Here is a 12,937-nt window from a genome sequence, read left to right on the forward strand (position 1 = left end):
GGACAGCTAGGGCAGCGAGTGGGTAATTTTGCAAATCGCCCAGACTCAGTTGTCGGCAAACGCCTTAAAGCTGTCCAGCGCACGGTCAGCCAACCCTTGGCCTCTTCTCTGGAAGCCTGGATCGTCTGAGTCGCCCTCCCGGAGGGCGAACGTGCTGCCAGGCTAGTCTAGTAAACAGGAGATCTTGCGTTCGAATCCCAGCGATGCCTTTGGCTGCGCGCCACAATACAGCCGAGCTCGTGCTTTACCAAAAAACGGACGGCGAATGGGGACACAGAGAAGCTCGAGGTTAGCCGGCGGTTTCTCTTGCAACACTACCCTCTCACCTGCTTTTGAAGGATAGCATCCCAGGCTAACGGATCCAACCGAGGTGGCGCCGTGGCTTAGCTGGTCAAAGCGCCTGTCTTGTAAACAGGAGATCCTGGGTTCGAATCCCAGCGGTGCCTTTCCACCGGTGGCTGTCTCTGGCCTCACTGTTGGATGGGAGACCCAAACTACACTGTATATTTTTGAACCGTGCCTCAATTGTGCAAAGACCTGAGGACCTGTCTTTCTGCCCACACAGCGTGCCACTCGGCTGAGCTGGATAGGCACAAATCTGTAAGAAAAGCCCTCAGTGGCCCAGCCTGGCATATTGACCGGCTCTGTGGCGCAATGGATAGTGCATTGGACTTCTAGAATTCCAGATGAGGCCATTCAAAGGTTGCGGTTTTGAGTCTCACCAGAGTCACGCTTTTTGCCATTTTGTTAAGCCCATACTGCACAGTGTTGCCCTCGCACAGCAGAAACCATTTTGAGGCCTCCTGTTCTCAGCGTACATTGATTAAAAAAAAAGTCAAACATATTTAAAAGGTAACAAAACATGCCCAAGAACCAATTCATTTTTGGTATGGCAATCACTGTCTTGCATCAAGTGGAGGCAGCAGGATGTTCGAAGTGTTGATTCATGCATCCTCTGAGCCGCCCTCCCCACGCCTAACAAGAGGAGTGGCGCCGTGGCTTAGTTGGTTAAAGCGCCTGTCTAGTAAACAGGAGATCCTGGGTTCGAATCCCAGCGGAGCCTTGCAAACGACAGGTTGGATCTTTTTGCTCTCCCTTGGACCTGAGGCCCTTACAGTGCCTCTGCCTTTCAAACGACACCGCAATTGTGCAGAGACCCTAGTGCCTGTCCTTCCTGCAGAGAGAGCCTGCGCTCTCTTACCGTTGGACGGCCACAGACCCGAAAGGTCAGCCTTCATGCGGCTCTGCTTGCTACCCCCTTATGGGCTCTGTGGCGCAATGGATAGCGCATTGGACTTCTAGACTGCCAGACGAGGCCATTCAAAGGTTGTGGGTTCGAGTCCCACCAGAGTCGTGGCTTTTGGCTTTCTAGTAACTCTCATACTGTGCAGTGTTGCCCTCAGGCAGTAGAAATTTGTAGACATTCTCTTTTAAGCGTACCAGCACCTGGCCCGCCTCTGGATGTTTTGATCCTCTGAGTCACCCTCCCGACAGCCTTGCGTGCGATTTGGCGCCGTGGCTTAGTTGGTTAAAGCGCCTGTCTCGTAAACAGGAGATCCTGGCTTCAAATCCCAGCGGTGCCTTGGGCAGCTTTGCAGTCCAGCAAGCGCAAGCTTTTCCGAAAGCGACCCGGAAACAGGGACAGCTAGGGCAGCGAGTGGGTAATTTTGCAAATCGCCCAGACTCAGTTGTCGGCAAACGCCTTAAAGCTGTCCAGCGCACGGTCAGCCAACCCTTGGCCTCTTCTCTGGAAGCCTGGATCGTCTGAGTCGCCCTCCCGGAGGGCGAACGTGCTGCCAGGCTAGTCTAGTAAACAGGAGATCTTGCGTTCGAATCCCAGCGATGCCTTTGGCTGCGCGCCACAATACAGCCGAGCTCGTGCTTTACCAAAAAACGGACGGCGAATGGGGACACAGAGAAGCTCGAGGTTAGCCGGCGGTTTCTCTTGCAACACTACCCTCTCACCTGCTTTTGAAGGATAGCATCCCAGGCTAACGGATCCAACCGAGGTGGCGCCGTGGCTTAGCTGGTCAAAGCGCCTGTCTTGTAAACAGGAGATCCTGGGTTCGAATCCCAGCGGTGCCTTTCCACCGGTGGCTGTCTCTGGCCTCACTGTTGGATGGGAGACCCAAACTACACTGTATATTTTTGAACCGTGCCTCAATTGTGCAAAATCCTGAGGACCTGTCTTTCTGCCCACACAGCGTGCCACTCGGCTGAGCTGGATAGGCACAAATCTGTAAGAAAAGCCCTCAGTGGCCCAGCCTGGCATATTGACCGGCTCTGTGGTGCAATGGATAGTGCATTGGACTTCTAGAATTCCAGATGAGGCCATTCAAAGGTTGCGGTTTTGAGTCTCACCAGAGTCACGCTTTTTGCCATTTTGTTAAGCCCATACTGCACAGTGTTGCCCTCGCACAGCAGAAACCATTTTGAGGCCTCCTGTTCTCAGCGTACATTGATTAAAAAAAAAGTCAAACATATTTAAAAGGTAACAAAACATGCCCAAGAACCAATTCATTTTTGGTATGGCAATCACTGTCTTGCATCAAGTGGAGGCAGCAGGATGTTCGAAGTGTTGATTCATGCATCCTCTGAGCCGCCCTCCCCACGCCTAACAAGACGAGTGGCGCCGTGGCTTAGTTGGTTAAAGCGCCTGTCTAGTAAACAGGAGATCCTGGGTTCGAATCCCAGCGGAGCCTTGCAAACGACAGGTTGGATCTTTTTGCTCTCCCTTGGACCTGAGGCCCTTACAGTGCCTCTGCCTTTCAAACGACACCGCAATTGTGCAGAGACCCTAGTGCCTGTCCTTCCTGCAGAGAGAGCCTGCGCTCTCTTACCGTTGGACGGCCACAGACCCGAAAGGTCAGCCTTCATGCGGCTCTGCTTGCTACCCCCTTATGGGCTCTGTGGCGCAATGGATAGCGCATTGGACTTCTAGACTGCCAGACGAGGCCATTCAAAGGTTGTGGGTTCGAGTCCCACCAGAGTCGTGGCTTTTGGCTTTCTAGTAACTCTCATACTGTGCAGTGTTGCCCTCAGGCAGTAGAAATTTGTAGACATTCTCTTTTAAGCGTACCAGCACCTGGCCCGCCTCTGGATGTTTTGATCCTCTGAGTCACCCTCCCGACAGCCTTGCGTGCGGTTTGGCGCCGTGGCTTAGTTGGTTAAAGCGCCTGTCTCGTAAACAGGAGATCCTGGCTTCAAATCCCAGCGGTGCCTTGGGCGGCTTTGCAGTCCAGCAAGCGCAAGCTTTTCCGAAAGCGACCCGGAAACAGGGACAGCTAGGGCAGCGAGTGGGTAATTTTGCAAATCGCCCAGACTCAGTTGTCGGCAAACGCCTTAAAGCTGTCCAGCGCACGGTCAGCCAACCCTTGGCCTCTTCTCTGGAAGCCTGGATCGTCTGAGTCGCCCTCCCGGAGGGCGAACGTGCTGCCAGGCTAGTCTAGTAAACAGGAGATCTTGCGTTCGAATCCCAGCGATGCCTTTGGCTGCGCGCCACAATACAGCCGAGCTCGTGCTTTACCAAAAAACGGACGGCGAATGGGGACACAGAGAAGCTCGAGGTTAGCCGGCGGTTTCTCTTGCAACACTACCCTCTCACCTGCTTTTGAAGGATAGCATCCCAGGCTAACGGATCCAACCGAGGTGGCGCCGTGGCTTAGCTGGTCAAAGCGCCTGTCTTGTAAACAGGAGATCCTGGGTTCGAATCCCAGCGGTGCCTTTCCACCGGTGGCTGTCTCTGGCCTCACTGTTGGATGGGAGACCCAAACTACACTGTATATTTTTGAACCGTGCCTCAATTGTGCAAAGACCTGAGGACCTGTCTTTCTGCCCACACAGCGTGCCACTCGGCTGAGCTGGATAGGCACAAATCTGTAAGAAAAGCCCTCAGTGGCCCAGCCTGGCATATTGACCGGCTCTGTGGCGCAATGGATAGTGCATTGGACTTCTAGAATTCCAGATGAGGCCATTCAAAGGTTGCGGTTTTGAGTCTCACCAGAGTCACGCTTTTTGCCATTTTGTTAAGCCCATACTGCACAGTGTTGCCCTCGCACAGCAGAAACCATTTTGAGGCCTCCTGTTCTCAGCGTACATTGATTAAAAAAAAAGTCAAACATATTTAAAAGGTAACAAAACATGCCCAAGAACCAATTCATTTTTGGTATGGCAATCACTGTCTTGCATCAAGTGGAGGCAGCAGGATGTTCGAAGTGTTGATTCATGCATCCTCTGAGCCGCCCTCCCCACGCCTAACAAGAGGAGTGGCGCCGTGGCTTAGTTGGTTAAAGCGCCTGTCTAGTAAACAGGAGATCCTGGGTTCGAATCCCAGCGGAGCCTTGCAAACGACAGGTTGGATCTTTTTGCTCTCCCTTGGACCTGAGGCCCTTACAGTGCCTCTGCCTTTCAAACGACACCGCAATTGTGCAGAGACCCTAGTGCCTGTCCTTCCTGCAGAGAGAGCCTGCGCTCTCTTACCGTTGGACGGCCACAGACCCGAAAAGTCAGCCTTAACGCATCCCTGCTTGCTACCCCCTTATGGGCTCTGTGGCGCAATGGATAGCGCATTGGACTTCTAGACTGCCAGACGAGGCCATTCAAAGGTTGTGGGTTCGAGTCCCACCAGAGTCGTGGCTTTTGGCTTTCTAGTAACTCTCATACTGTGCAGTGTTGCCCTCAGGCAGTAGAAATTTGTAGACATTCTCTTTTAAGCGTACCAGCACCTGGCCCGCCTCTGGATGTTTTGATCCTCTGAGTCACCCTCCCGACAGCCTTGCGTGCGATTTGGCGCCGTGGCTTAGTTGGTTAAAGCGCCTGTCTCGTAAACAGGAGATCCTGGCTTCAAATCCCAGCGGTGCCTTGGGCAGCTTTGCAGTCCAGCAAGCGCAAGCTTTTCCGAAAGCGACCCGGAAACAGGGACAGCTAGGGCAGCGAGTGGGTAATTTTGCAAATCGCCCAGACTCAGTTGTCGGCAAACGCCTTAAAGCTGTCCAGCGCACGGTCAGCCAACCCTTGGCCTCTTCTCTGGAAGCCTGGATCGTCTGAGTCGCCCTCCCGGAGGGCGAACGTGCTGCCAGGCTAGTCTAGTAAACAGGAGATCTTGCGTTCGAATCCCAGCGATGCCTTTGGCTGCGCGCCACAATACAGCCGAGCTCGTGCTTTACCAAAAAACGGACGGCGAATGGGGACACAGAGAAGCTCGAGGTTAGCCGGCGGTTTCTCTTGCAACACTACCCTCTCACCTGCTTTTGAAGGATAGCATCCCAGGCTAACGGATCCAACCGAGGTGGCGCCGTGGCTTAGCTGGTCAAAGCGCCTGTCTTGTAAACAGGAGATCCTGGGTTCGAATCCCAGCGGTGCCTTTCCACCGGTGGCTGTCTCTGGCCTCACTGTTGGATGGGAGACCCAAACTACACTGTATATTTTTGAACCGTGCCTCAATTGTGCAAAGACCTGAGGACCTGTCTTTCTGCCCACACAGCGTGCCACTCGGCTGAGCTGGATAGGCACAAATCTGTAAGAAAAGCCCTCAGTGGCCCAGCCTGGCATATTGACCGGCTCTGTGGCGCAATGGATAGTGCATTGGACTTCTAGAATTCCAGATGAGGCCATTCAAAGGTTGCGGTTTTGAGTCTCACCAGAGTCACGCTTTTTGCCATTTTGTTAAGCCCATACTGCACAGTGTTGCCCTCGCACAGCAGAAACCATTTTGAGGCCTCCTGTTCTCAGCGTACATTGATTAAAAAAAAAGTCAATCATATTTAAAAGGTAACAAAACATGCCCAAGAACCAATTCATTTTTGGTATGGCAATCACTGTCTTGCATCAAGTGGAGGCAGCAGGGATGTTCGAAGTGTTGATTCATGCATCCTCTGAGCCGCCCTCCCCACGCCTAACAAGAGGAGTGGCGCCGTGGCTTAGTTGGTTAAAGCGCCTGTCTAGTAAACAGGAGATCCTGAGTTCGAATCCCAGCGGAGCCTTGCAAACGACAGGTTGGATCTTTTTGCTCTCCCTTGGACCTGAGGCCCTTACAGTGCCTCTGCCTTTCAAACGACACCGCAATTGTGCAGAGACCCTAGGGCCTGTCCTTCCTGCAGAGAGAGCCTGCGCTCTCTTACCGTTGGACGGCCACAGACCCGAAAGGTCAGCCTTGACGCGGCTCTGCTTGCTACCCCCTTATGGGCTCTGTGGCGCAATGGATAGCGCATTGGACTTCTAGACTGCCAGACGAGGCCATTCAAAGGTTGTGGGTTAGAGTCCCACCAGAGTCGTGGCTTTTGGCTTTCTAGTAACTCTCATACTGTGCAGTGTTGCCCTCAGGCAGTAGAAATTTGTAGACATTCTCTTTTAAGCGTACCAGCACCTGGCCCGCCTCTGGATGTTTTGATCCTCTGAGTCACCCTCCCGACAGCCTTGCGTGCGGTTTGGCGCCGTGGCTTAGTTGGTTAAAGCGCCTGTCTCGTAAACAGGAGATCCTGGCTTCAAATCCCAGCGGTGCCTTGGGCGGCTTTGCAGTCCAGCAAGCGCAAGCTTTTCCGAAAGCGACCCGGAAACAGGGACAGCTAGGGCAGCGAGTGGGTAATTTTGCAAATCGCCCAGACTCAGTTGTCGGCAAACGCCTTAAAGCTGTCCAGCGCACGGTCAGCCAACCCTTGGCCTCTTCTCTGGAAGCCTGGATCGTCTGAGTCGCCCTCCAGGAGGGCGAACGTGCTGCCAGGCTAGTCTAGTAAACAGGAGATCCTGCGTTCGAATCCCAGCGATGCCTTTGGTTGCGCGCCACAATACAGCCGAGCTCGTGCTTTACCGAAAAACGGACAGCGAATGGGGACACAGAGAAGCTCGAGGTAAGCGGGCGGTTTCTCTTGCAACACTACCCTCTCACCTGCTTTTGAAGGATAGCATCCCAGGCTAACTAGCCCAACCGAGGAGGCGCCGTGGCTTAGCTGGTCAAAGCGCCTGTCTTGTAAACAGGTGATCCTGGGTTCGAATCCCAGCGGTGCTTTTCCACCAGTGGCTGTCTCTGGCCTCACTGTTGGATGGGAGACCCCAACTACACTGCATATTTTTGAACCGTGCCTTAATTGTGCAAAGAACTGAGGACCTGTCTTTCTGCCCACACAGCGTGCCACTCGGCTGAGCTGGATGGGCACAAATCTGTAAGAAAAGCCCTCAGTGGCACAGCCTGGCATACCCACCAGACTCGTGCTTTTTGGAATTTTGTTAAGCCAGTACTAAGCCCATAATAAGAGTGTTGCCCTCGGACAGAAGAAACCATTTTGAGGCCTTCTGTTCTCAGCAAACATTGATAAAAAAAAAGTCAATCATATTTAAAAGGTAGCAAAACATGCCCAAGAACCAATTCAGTTAGGTATGGCAATCACTGTCTTGCATCAAGTGGAGGCAGCAGGACATTCAAAGTGTTGATTCATGCATCCTCTGAGCCGCCCTCCCCACGCCTAACATGCGGGTTGGCGCCGTGGCTTAGTTGGTCAAAGCGCCTGTCTAGTGAACAGGAGATTCTGGGTTTGAATCCCAGCGATCCCTTGGGCTGAGCTCTAGTCCAGGAAGCGTGCCCAAATTGTGCACAAACCTGCTTGCTCAGTGCACAGCTTGCCACTCAGCCAAGCTGGACATGCTCTCTGGCGCAATGGCCAGTGTGTTGGGCTTCTAGACTGCCAGACGAGGCCATTCAAAAGTTGTGGGTTCGAGTCCCATCAGATTTGTGCTTTTTGGAATTTTGTTAAGCCCATACTAAGGCCATAATAAGAGTGTTGCCCTCAGACAGCAGAAACCATTTTGAGGCCTCCTGTTCTCAGTGTACATTGATTTAAAAAAAAAAATGTCAATCATATTTAAAAGGTAGCAAATCATGCCCAAGAACCAATTCAGTTAGGTATGGCAATCACTGTCTTGCATCAAGTGGAGGCAGCAGGACATTCAAAGTGTTGATTCATGCATCCTCTGTGCCGCCCTCCCCACCCCTTTACGTGCGGGGTGGCGCCTTGGCTTAGTTGGTTAAAGTGCCTGTCTTGTAAACAGAAGATCTTGGGATCAAATCCCAGCGGTGCCTTGGGCGGTTTTCCAGTCCAGCAAGCGCAAACTTTTCCAAAAGCGACCCGCAAACAGGGATAGCAAGGGCAGCGAGTGGGTAATTTTGCAAATCGCCCAGACTCAGTTGTCTGCAAACGCCTTAAAGCTGTCCAGCGCACGGTCAGCCAACCCCTGGACTCTTCTCTGGAAGCCTGGATCGTCTGAGTCGCCCTCCCGGAGGGCGAACGTGCTGCCAGGCTAGTCTAGTAAACAAGAGATCCTGCGTTCGAATCCCAGCGATGCCTTTGGTTGCGCGCCACAATACAGCCGAGCTAGTGCTTTACCAAAAAACGGACGGCGAATGGGGACACAGAGAAGCTCGAGGTTAGCGGGCGGTTTCTCTTGCAACACTACCCTCTCACCTGCATTTGAAGGATAGCATCCCAGGCTAACGGATCCAACCGGGGTGGCTCCGTGGCTTAGCTGGTCAAAGCGCCTGTCTTGTAAACAGGAGATCCTGGGTTCGAATCCCAGCGGTGCCTTTCCACCGGTGGCTGTCTCTGGCCTCACTGTTGGATGGGAGACCCCAACTACACTGTATATTTTTGAACCGTGCCTCAATTGTGCAAAGACCTGAGGACCTGTCTTTCTGCTCACACAGCGTGCCACTCGGCTGAGCTGGATAGGCACAAATCTGTAAGAAAAGCCCTCAGTGGCCCAGCCTGGCATATTGAACGGCTCTGTGGCGCAATGGATAGTGCATTGGACTTCTAGAATTCCTGATTAGGCCATTCAAAGGTTGTGGTTTTGAGTCTCACCAGAGTCACGCTTTTTGCCATATTGTTAAGCCCATACTGCACAGTGTTGCCCTCGCACAGCAGAAACCATTTTGAAGCCTCCTGTTCTCAGCGTACATTGATTAAAAAAAAAGTCAATCATATTTAAAAGGTAACAAAACATGCCCAAGAACCAATTCATTGAGGTATGGCAATCACTGTCTTGCATCAAGTGGAGGCAGCAGGATGTTCGAAGTGTTGATTCATGCATTCTCTGAGCCGCCCTCCCCACTCCTAAAAAGAGGAGTGGCGCAGTGGCTTAGTTGGTTAAAGCGCCTGTCTAGTAAACAGGAGATCCTGGGTTTGAATCCCAGCGGTGCCTTGCAAACGACAGGTTGGATCTTTTTGCTCTCCCTTGGACCTGAGGCCCTTACAGTGCCTCTGCCTTTCAAACGACACCGCAATTGTGCAGAGACCCTAGGGCCTGTCCTTCCTGCAGAGAGAGCCTGCGCTCTCTTACCGTTGGACGGCCACAGACCCGAAAGGTCAGCCTTCACGCGGCTCTGCTTGCTACCCCTTTATGGGCTCTGTGGCGCAATGGATAGCGCATTGGACTTCTAGACTGCCAGACGAGGCCATTCAAAGGTTGTGGGTTCGAGTCCCGCTAGAGTCGAGGCTTTTGGCTTTCTAGTAACTCTCATACTGTGCAGTGTTGCCCTCGGGCAGTAGAAATTTGTAGACATTCTCTTTTAAGCGTACCAGCACCTGGCCCGCCTCTGGATGTTTTGATCCTCTGAGTGACCCTCCCGACAGCCTTGCATGCGGTTTGGCGCCGTGGCTTAGTTGGTTAAAGCGCCTGTATCGTAAACAGGAGATCCTGGGTTCAAATCCCAGCGGTGCCTTGGGCGGCTTTGCAGTCCAGCAAGCGCAAGCTTTTCCGAAAGCGACCCGGAAACAGGGATAGCTAGGGCAGCGAGTGGGTAATTTTGCAAATCGCCTAGACTCAGTTGTCGGCAAACGCCTTAAAGCTGTCCAGCGCACGGTCAGCCAACCCTTGGCCTCTTCTCTGGAAGCCTGGATCGTCTGAGTCGCCCTCCCGGAGGGCGAACGTGCTGCCAGGCTAGTCTAGTAAACAGGAGATCCTGCGTTCGAATCCCAGCGATGCCTTTGGTTGCGCGCCACAATACAGCCGAGCTCGTGCTTTACCAAAAAACGGACAGCGAATGGGGACACAGAGAAGCTCGAGGTAAGCTGGCGGTTTCTCATGCAACACTACTCTCTCACCTGCAAACAGGGATAGCGAGTGGTTAATTTTGCAAACTAATCTGGAGAAGCAATCTTCAAAGAGAGCCAACAATCCCACGCTGACCTAACCCCCTCTCTTCGCCCCTCACTCTCACACCTCTCTCCCTAAAAGCCTTTGCTTAAGGAAAAACACATGTTATTAGGAATGCATCGATACCGATATCGGTATCTGGTATCGGCCTCGATACCACATTTTCTAAAGTACTTGTAGTCGTTAAAAGTCCCCCGATACCGGAGACCGATACCACAGTCTGAGAAGTGTCTATGTTTGAGCAGCGTGTAAGGGGCCCGCCCCCAGGCCCCGGTTGCAGCTCAGAGCGGGGAGAAGGCGAGGCGAGACATGTCAGTCGTGTGGAACTATTTCAAAGTGAATGAAGACGACAAAACAAAGGTGGACTGCAAATTGTGCTCAGCGAAATTGTCCAAAGGAGGCTCAAAAGGTAGCGCATTTAACACAAGTAATTTAATCAAGCACCTAAAATCCCAACACGACAACGAGTACAAAGAGTTTACCCATGCTTCTAAACCAATGCAACCCACGCTGCAGCAAACTCTTGCAAGACGAGAGAAAATGTCCAGAGACAATCCACGTGCTGTGAAAATAACACAGGCAATTATCGAGTACATTGCATTGAGTGACCAGCCACTCTCGGAGGTAGAAAATGTGGGATTCCTACGTCTCCTCCATGTTCTGGAGCCCAGATATGATGTCCCAAGCCGCCGCTACATGACTGACACGGAGCTGCCTAAACTACACGACTCCGTGAAAAAACATATCCACAGCCTACTGCAAGCCTCCTCTGCGTTTAGTTTCACCACGGATATTTGGACAAGCAGTGTTAGCCCCGTGTCGCTAATTAGCCTAACCTCCCAGTGGATAGACGAGAGTTTCACGCCACAATGAGCCATATTACATGCGAAACAATTCCGCGGCTCGCACACCAGCCAGGCTATAGCGCATGTGTTTGAGGAAATGCTCCAGACATGGGGTATACCTAAAACATCAGTACATGTTGTGCTTCGTGACAATGCCAAAAACATGATTAAAGCTATGAATGACGCAGGGCTCCCAAGTCTGCCGTGTGTCGCGCACACGCTCCAACTGGCTGTTCATGAGGGCTTATTAGCACAGAGGAGCATAGCTGATGCTATAGCAGTGGGGCGGAAAATAGTTGGGCATTTTAAACATTCAGCCTTAGCCTACTCCCGCCTCCAGGACATTCAGGGACAGCTCAACCAGCCAATAAAGAGACTGCAGCAGGACGTACAGACGCGCTGGAACAGCACGTATTACATGCTCCAGTCCCTCATTGAGCAAAAGCGAGTGCTGGGGGTGTTTGTGTCCGAGCATGAACTCCCTGACTATCTCACCGCTCACCAATGGGCTCTTATGGAGAAGACTGTTGCCATCCTCGCCCCCCCTTTGAGGAACTAACTAAAAAAGTGAGCAGCTAAGACGCACTAGCCTCTGATGTCATCTCAGCTGTGCTAGTGAGACTTCTAAACAGAGAAACAGACGAGGACCACGGCGTCAAGACAATGAAAGCAACCTTACTGGCAGCTGTCAAGAAGCGCTTCAGTGACGTCAAGACCAACCCACTGTACTTCATCTCCACCATACTTGACCCAAGGTAAAGTCTGTGTGCTATAGGTATTCAATGATAAACTACAGTACTAAATGTAAGATTAATTTCCATCTGAAGTATTATATTATATTTTTGTAACTAAAATACACACATACAAATGTATGCAATATATAATATGAAATATATTTCCCTTATTACTACCAGAAAGCCAAATGGCTGGCATTTGTGACAGTGGTTTAGGGGAAACTAAAATCAGTCCTATTTTTCCACATATTAATACATTCATGAATTTTGTTTAGGTATAAAGATCGCTTCTTCTCCAACAACACTGCTCCGGAGGCCAAGCTGCACCTGAAGCAGGAGCTTTAGATGTCCAGAGCTGAGGCAGAGGGGAGTCGGGCAGAAGCTGCAGAACCTCCTGCTAAACTGTTTCTCAAGGCCCAGGCCAGCACTAGCAGCAGTCTGGACACTGTATTTGAAGAAATCGCTAAGGAGCAGCCCCAGGCAGCACAGCCGCTGGCAGCAGGGTCTGCTATTGAGCTCGAAACATACCTCGGAGAGGCCCCAAGCCCTCGTGAAGACAGTCCTCTGAAGTACTGTAGTGTCAACAAAATCAGGTTCCCCAATTTGGCTAAAATGGCCCATAAATACTATAATGTGTGACACTGAGCTAAAAAGCCTTTCACTTTCCACACTGCTACATGGGGCTGAGAGGATGAAAACAGAAACAAGCTGACTGCTGATAATGCAGAAAAGCTACTTTTCGTGAAAAAAAAAAAAACTGCCACTCACTTTTTCAAAATAGGCTCCATTTAAGTGAGTCGTCTTAGACTTGATGTCAATACCTACCTCAGTTGCACTGACTGCCACAGTTCTATGTTGGTGGATGTTGTTAGTTTATTCAAATATTGTGCACTAAATAGCAAAGATGTTTATTAATGCCCCTTGTGTTGTCCAAAGCGGCAGAGTTTACAACAAACTGAAAAAAATACTTGAGTTGCACTGTCACTGTTTAATTTTTTTTTTATAATTATTTATTCTGTAATATGTTGCATACAACATGCTTTTCATTTTAAATAAATGTTCTTAATTCTAAACTAGTCCCTTGGTTTTGTTTTTTTTTTTGTTTTTTTTTAAATTATATGACTAAAGCTGTTACCTGTAAATTTAAATCATGTTTTTATTAAGTACTCGGTATCGGTATCGGCGAGTACTGAAATGCAAGTACTCGTACTCGTA

At 51.1% G+C, this 12,937-nt stretch overlaps 21 non-coding genes across 21 annotated transcripts; all 21 read left to right on the forward strand.

Moving 5' to 3' along the window:
* The first annotated feature begins 372 nt into the window (after positions 1 to 372).
* On the forward strand, positions 373 to 446 carry trnat-ugu (transfer RNA threonine (anticodon UGU)). The gene has a single exon. It is a non-coding gene; the product is annotated as a tRNA-Thr (tRNA).
* Positions 447 to 989: 543 nt separating this feature from the next.
* On the forward strand, positions 990 to 1,063 carry trnat-agu (transfer RNA threonine (anticodon AGU)). The gene has a single exon. It is a non-coding gene; the product is annotated as a tRNA-Thr (tRNA).
* Positions 1,064 to 1,264: 201 nt separating this feature from the next.
* On the forward strand, positions 1,265 to 1,354 carry trnar-ucu (transfer RNA arginine (anticodon UCU)). The gene is given in 2 exon segments: positions 1,265 to 1,301; positions 1,319 to 1,354. It is a non-coding gene; the product is annotated as a tRNA-Arg (tRNA).
* A 155-nt stretch (positions 1,355 to 1,509) lies between these two features.
* Positions 1,510 to 1,583, forward strand: trnat-cgu (transfer RNA threonine (anticodon CGU)). Its single transcript has one exon. It is a non-coding gene; the product is annotated as a tRNA-Thr (tRNA).
* A 428-nt stretch (positions 1,584 to 2,011) lies between these two features.
* Positions 2,012 to 2,085, forward strand: trnat-ugu (transfer RNA threonine (anticodon UGU)). Its single transcript has one exon. It is a non-coding gene; the product is annotated as a tRNA-Thr (tRNA).
* Positions 2,086 to 2,628: 543 nt separating this feature from the next.
* Positions 2,629 to 2,702, forward strand: trnat-agu (transfer RNA threonine (anticodon AGU)). Its single transcript has one exon. It is a non-coding gene; the product is annotated as a tRNA-Thr (tRNA).
* A 201-nt stretch (positions 2,703 to 2,903) lies between these two features.
* On the forward strand, positions 2,904 to 2,993 carry trnar-ucu (transfer RNA arginine (anticodon UCU)). Its single transcript is given in 2 exon segments — positions 2,904 to 2,940; positions 2,958 to 2,993. It is a non-coding gene; the product is annotated as a tRNA-Arg (tRNA).
* A 155-nt stretch (positions 2,994 to 3,148) lies between these two features.
* Positions 3,149 to 3,222, forward strand: trnat-cgu (transfer RNA threonine (anticodon CGU)). Its single transcript has one exon. It is a non-coding gene; the product is annotated as a tRNA-Thr (tRNA).
* Positions 3,223 to 3,650: 428 nt separating this feature from the next.
* Positions 3,651 to 3,724, forward strand: trnat-ugu (transfer RNA threonine (anticodon UGU)). The gene has a single exon. It is a non-coding gene; the product is annotated as a tRNA-Thr (tRNA).
* Positions 3,725 to 4,267: 543 nt separating this feature from the next.
* Positions 4,268 to 4,341, forward strand: trnat-agu (transfer RNA threonine (anticodon AGU)). The gene has a single exon. It is a non-coding gene; the product is annotated as a tRNA-Thr (tRNA).
* Positions 4,342 to 4,542: 201 nt separating this feature from the next.
* trnar-ucu (transfer RNA arginine (anticodon UCU)) lies at positions 4,543 to 4,632 on the forward strand. Its single transcript is given in 2 exon segments — positions 4,543 to 4,579; positions 4,597 to 4,632. It is a non-coding gene; the product is annotated as a tRNA-Arg (tRNA).
* Positions 4,633 to 4,787: 155 nt separating this feature from the next.
* trnat-cgu (transfer RNA threonine (anticodon CGU)) lies at positions 4,788 to 4,861 on the forward strand. Its single transcript has one exon. It is a non-coding gene; the product is annotated as a tRNA-Thr (tRNA).
* Positions 4,862 to 5,289: 428 nt separating this feature from the next.
* trnat-ugu (transfer RNA threonine (anticodon UGU)) lies at positions 5,290 to 5,363 on the forward strand. The gene has a single exon. It is a non-coding gene; the product is annotated as a tRNA-Thr (tRNA).
* Positions 5,364 to 5,907: 544 nt separating this feature from the next.
* On the forward strand, positions 5,908 to 5,981 carry trnat-agu (transfer RNA threonine (anticodon AGU)). The gene has a single exon. It is a non-coding gene; the product is annotated as a tRNA-Thr (tRNA).
* Positions 5,982 to 6,182: 201 nt separating this feature from the next.
* On the forward strand, positions 6,183 to 6,272 carry trnar-ucu (transfer RNA arginine (anticodon UCU)). Its single transcript is given in 2 exon segments — positions 6,183 to 6,219; positions 6,237 to 6,272. It is a non-coding gene; the product is annotated as a tRNA-Arg (tRNA).
* A 155-nt stretch (positions 6,273 to 6,427) lies between these two features.
* trnat-cgu (transfer RNA threonine (anticodon CGU)) lies at positions 6,428 to 6,501 on the forward strand. Its single transcript has one exon. It is a non-coding gene; the product is annotated as a tRNA-Thr (tRNA).
* Positions 6,502 to 6,929: 428 nt separating this feature from the next.
* trnat-ugu (transfer RNA threonine (anticodon UGU)) lies at positions 6,930 to 7,003 on the forward strand. The gene has a single exon. It is a non-coding gene; the product is annotated as a tRNA-Thr (tRNA).
* Positions 7,004 to 8,499: 1,496 nt separating this feature from the next.
* On the forward strand, positions 8,500 to 8,573 carry trnat-ugu (transfer RNA threonine (anticodon UGU)). Its single transcript has one exon. It is a non-coding gene; the product is annotated as a tRNA-Thr (tRNA).
* A 542-nt stretch (positions 8,574 to 9,115) lies between these two features.
* Positions 9,116 to 9,189, forward strand: trnat-agu (transfer RNA threonine (anticodon AGU)). Its single transcript has one exon. It is a non-coding gene; the product is annotated as a tRNA-Thr (tRNA).
* A 201-nt stretch (positions 9,190 to 9,390) lies between these two features.
* Positions 9,391 to 9,480, forward strand: trnar-ucu (transfer RNA arginine (anticodon UCU)). Its single transcript is given in 2 exon segments — positions 9,391 to 9,427; positions 9,445 to 9,480. It is a non-coding gene; the product is annotated as a tRNA-Arg (tRNA).
* A 155-nt stretch (positions 9,481 to 9,635) lies between these two features.
* On the forward strand, positions 9,636 to 9,709 carry trnat-cgu (transfer RNA threonine (anticodon CGU)). The gene has a single exon. It is a non-coding gene; the product is annotated as a tRNA-Thr (tRNA).
* Positions 9,710 to 12,937: the final 3,228 nt, after the last annotated feature.

The sequence above is a fragment of the Garra rufa genome, chromosome 1 (assembly GCF_049309525.1).
Source record: "Garra rufa chromosome 1, GarRuf1.0, whole genome shotgun sequence".
Lineage (NCBI taxonomy): Eukaryota > Metazoa > Chordata > Actinopteri > Cypriniformes > Cyprinidae > Garra > Garra rufa.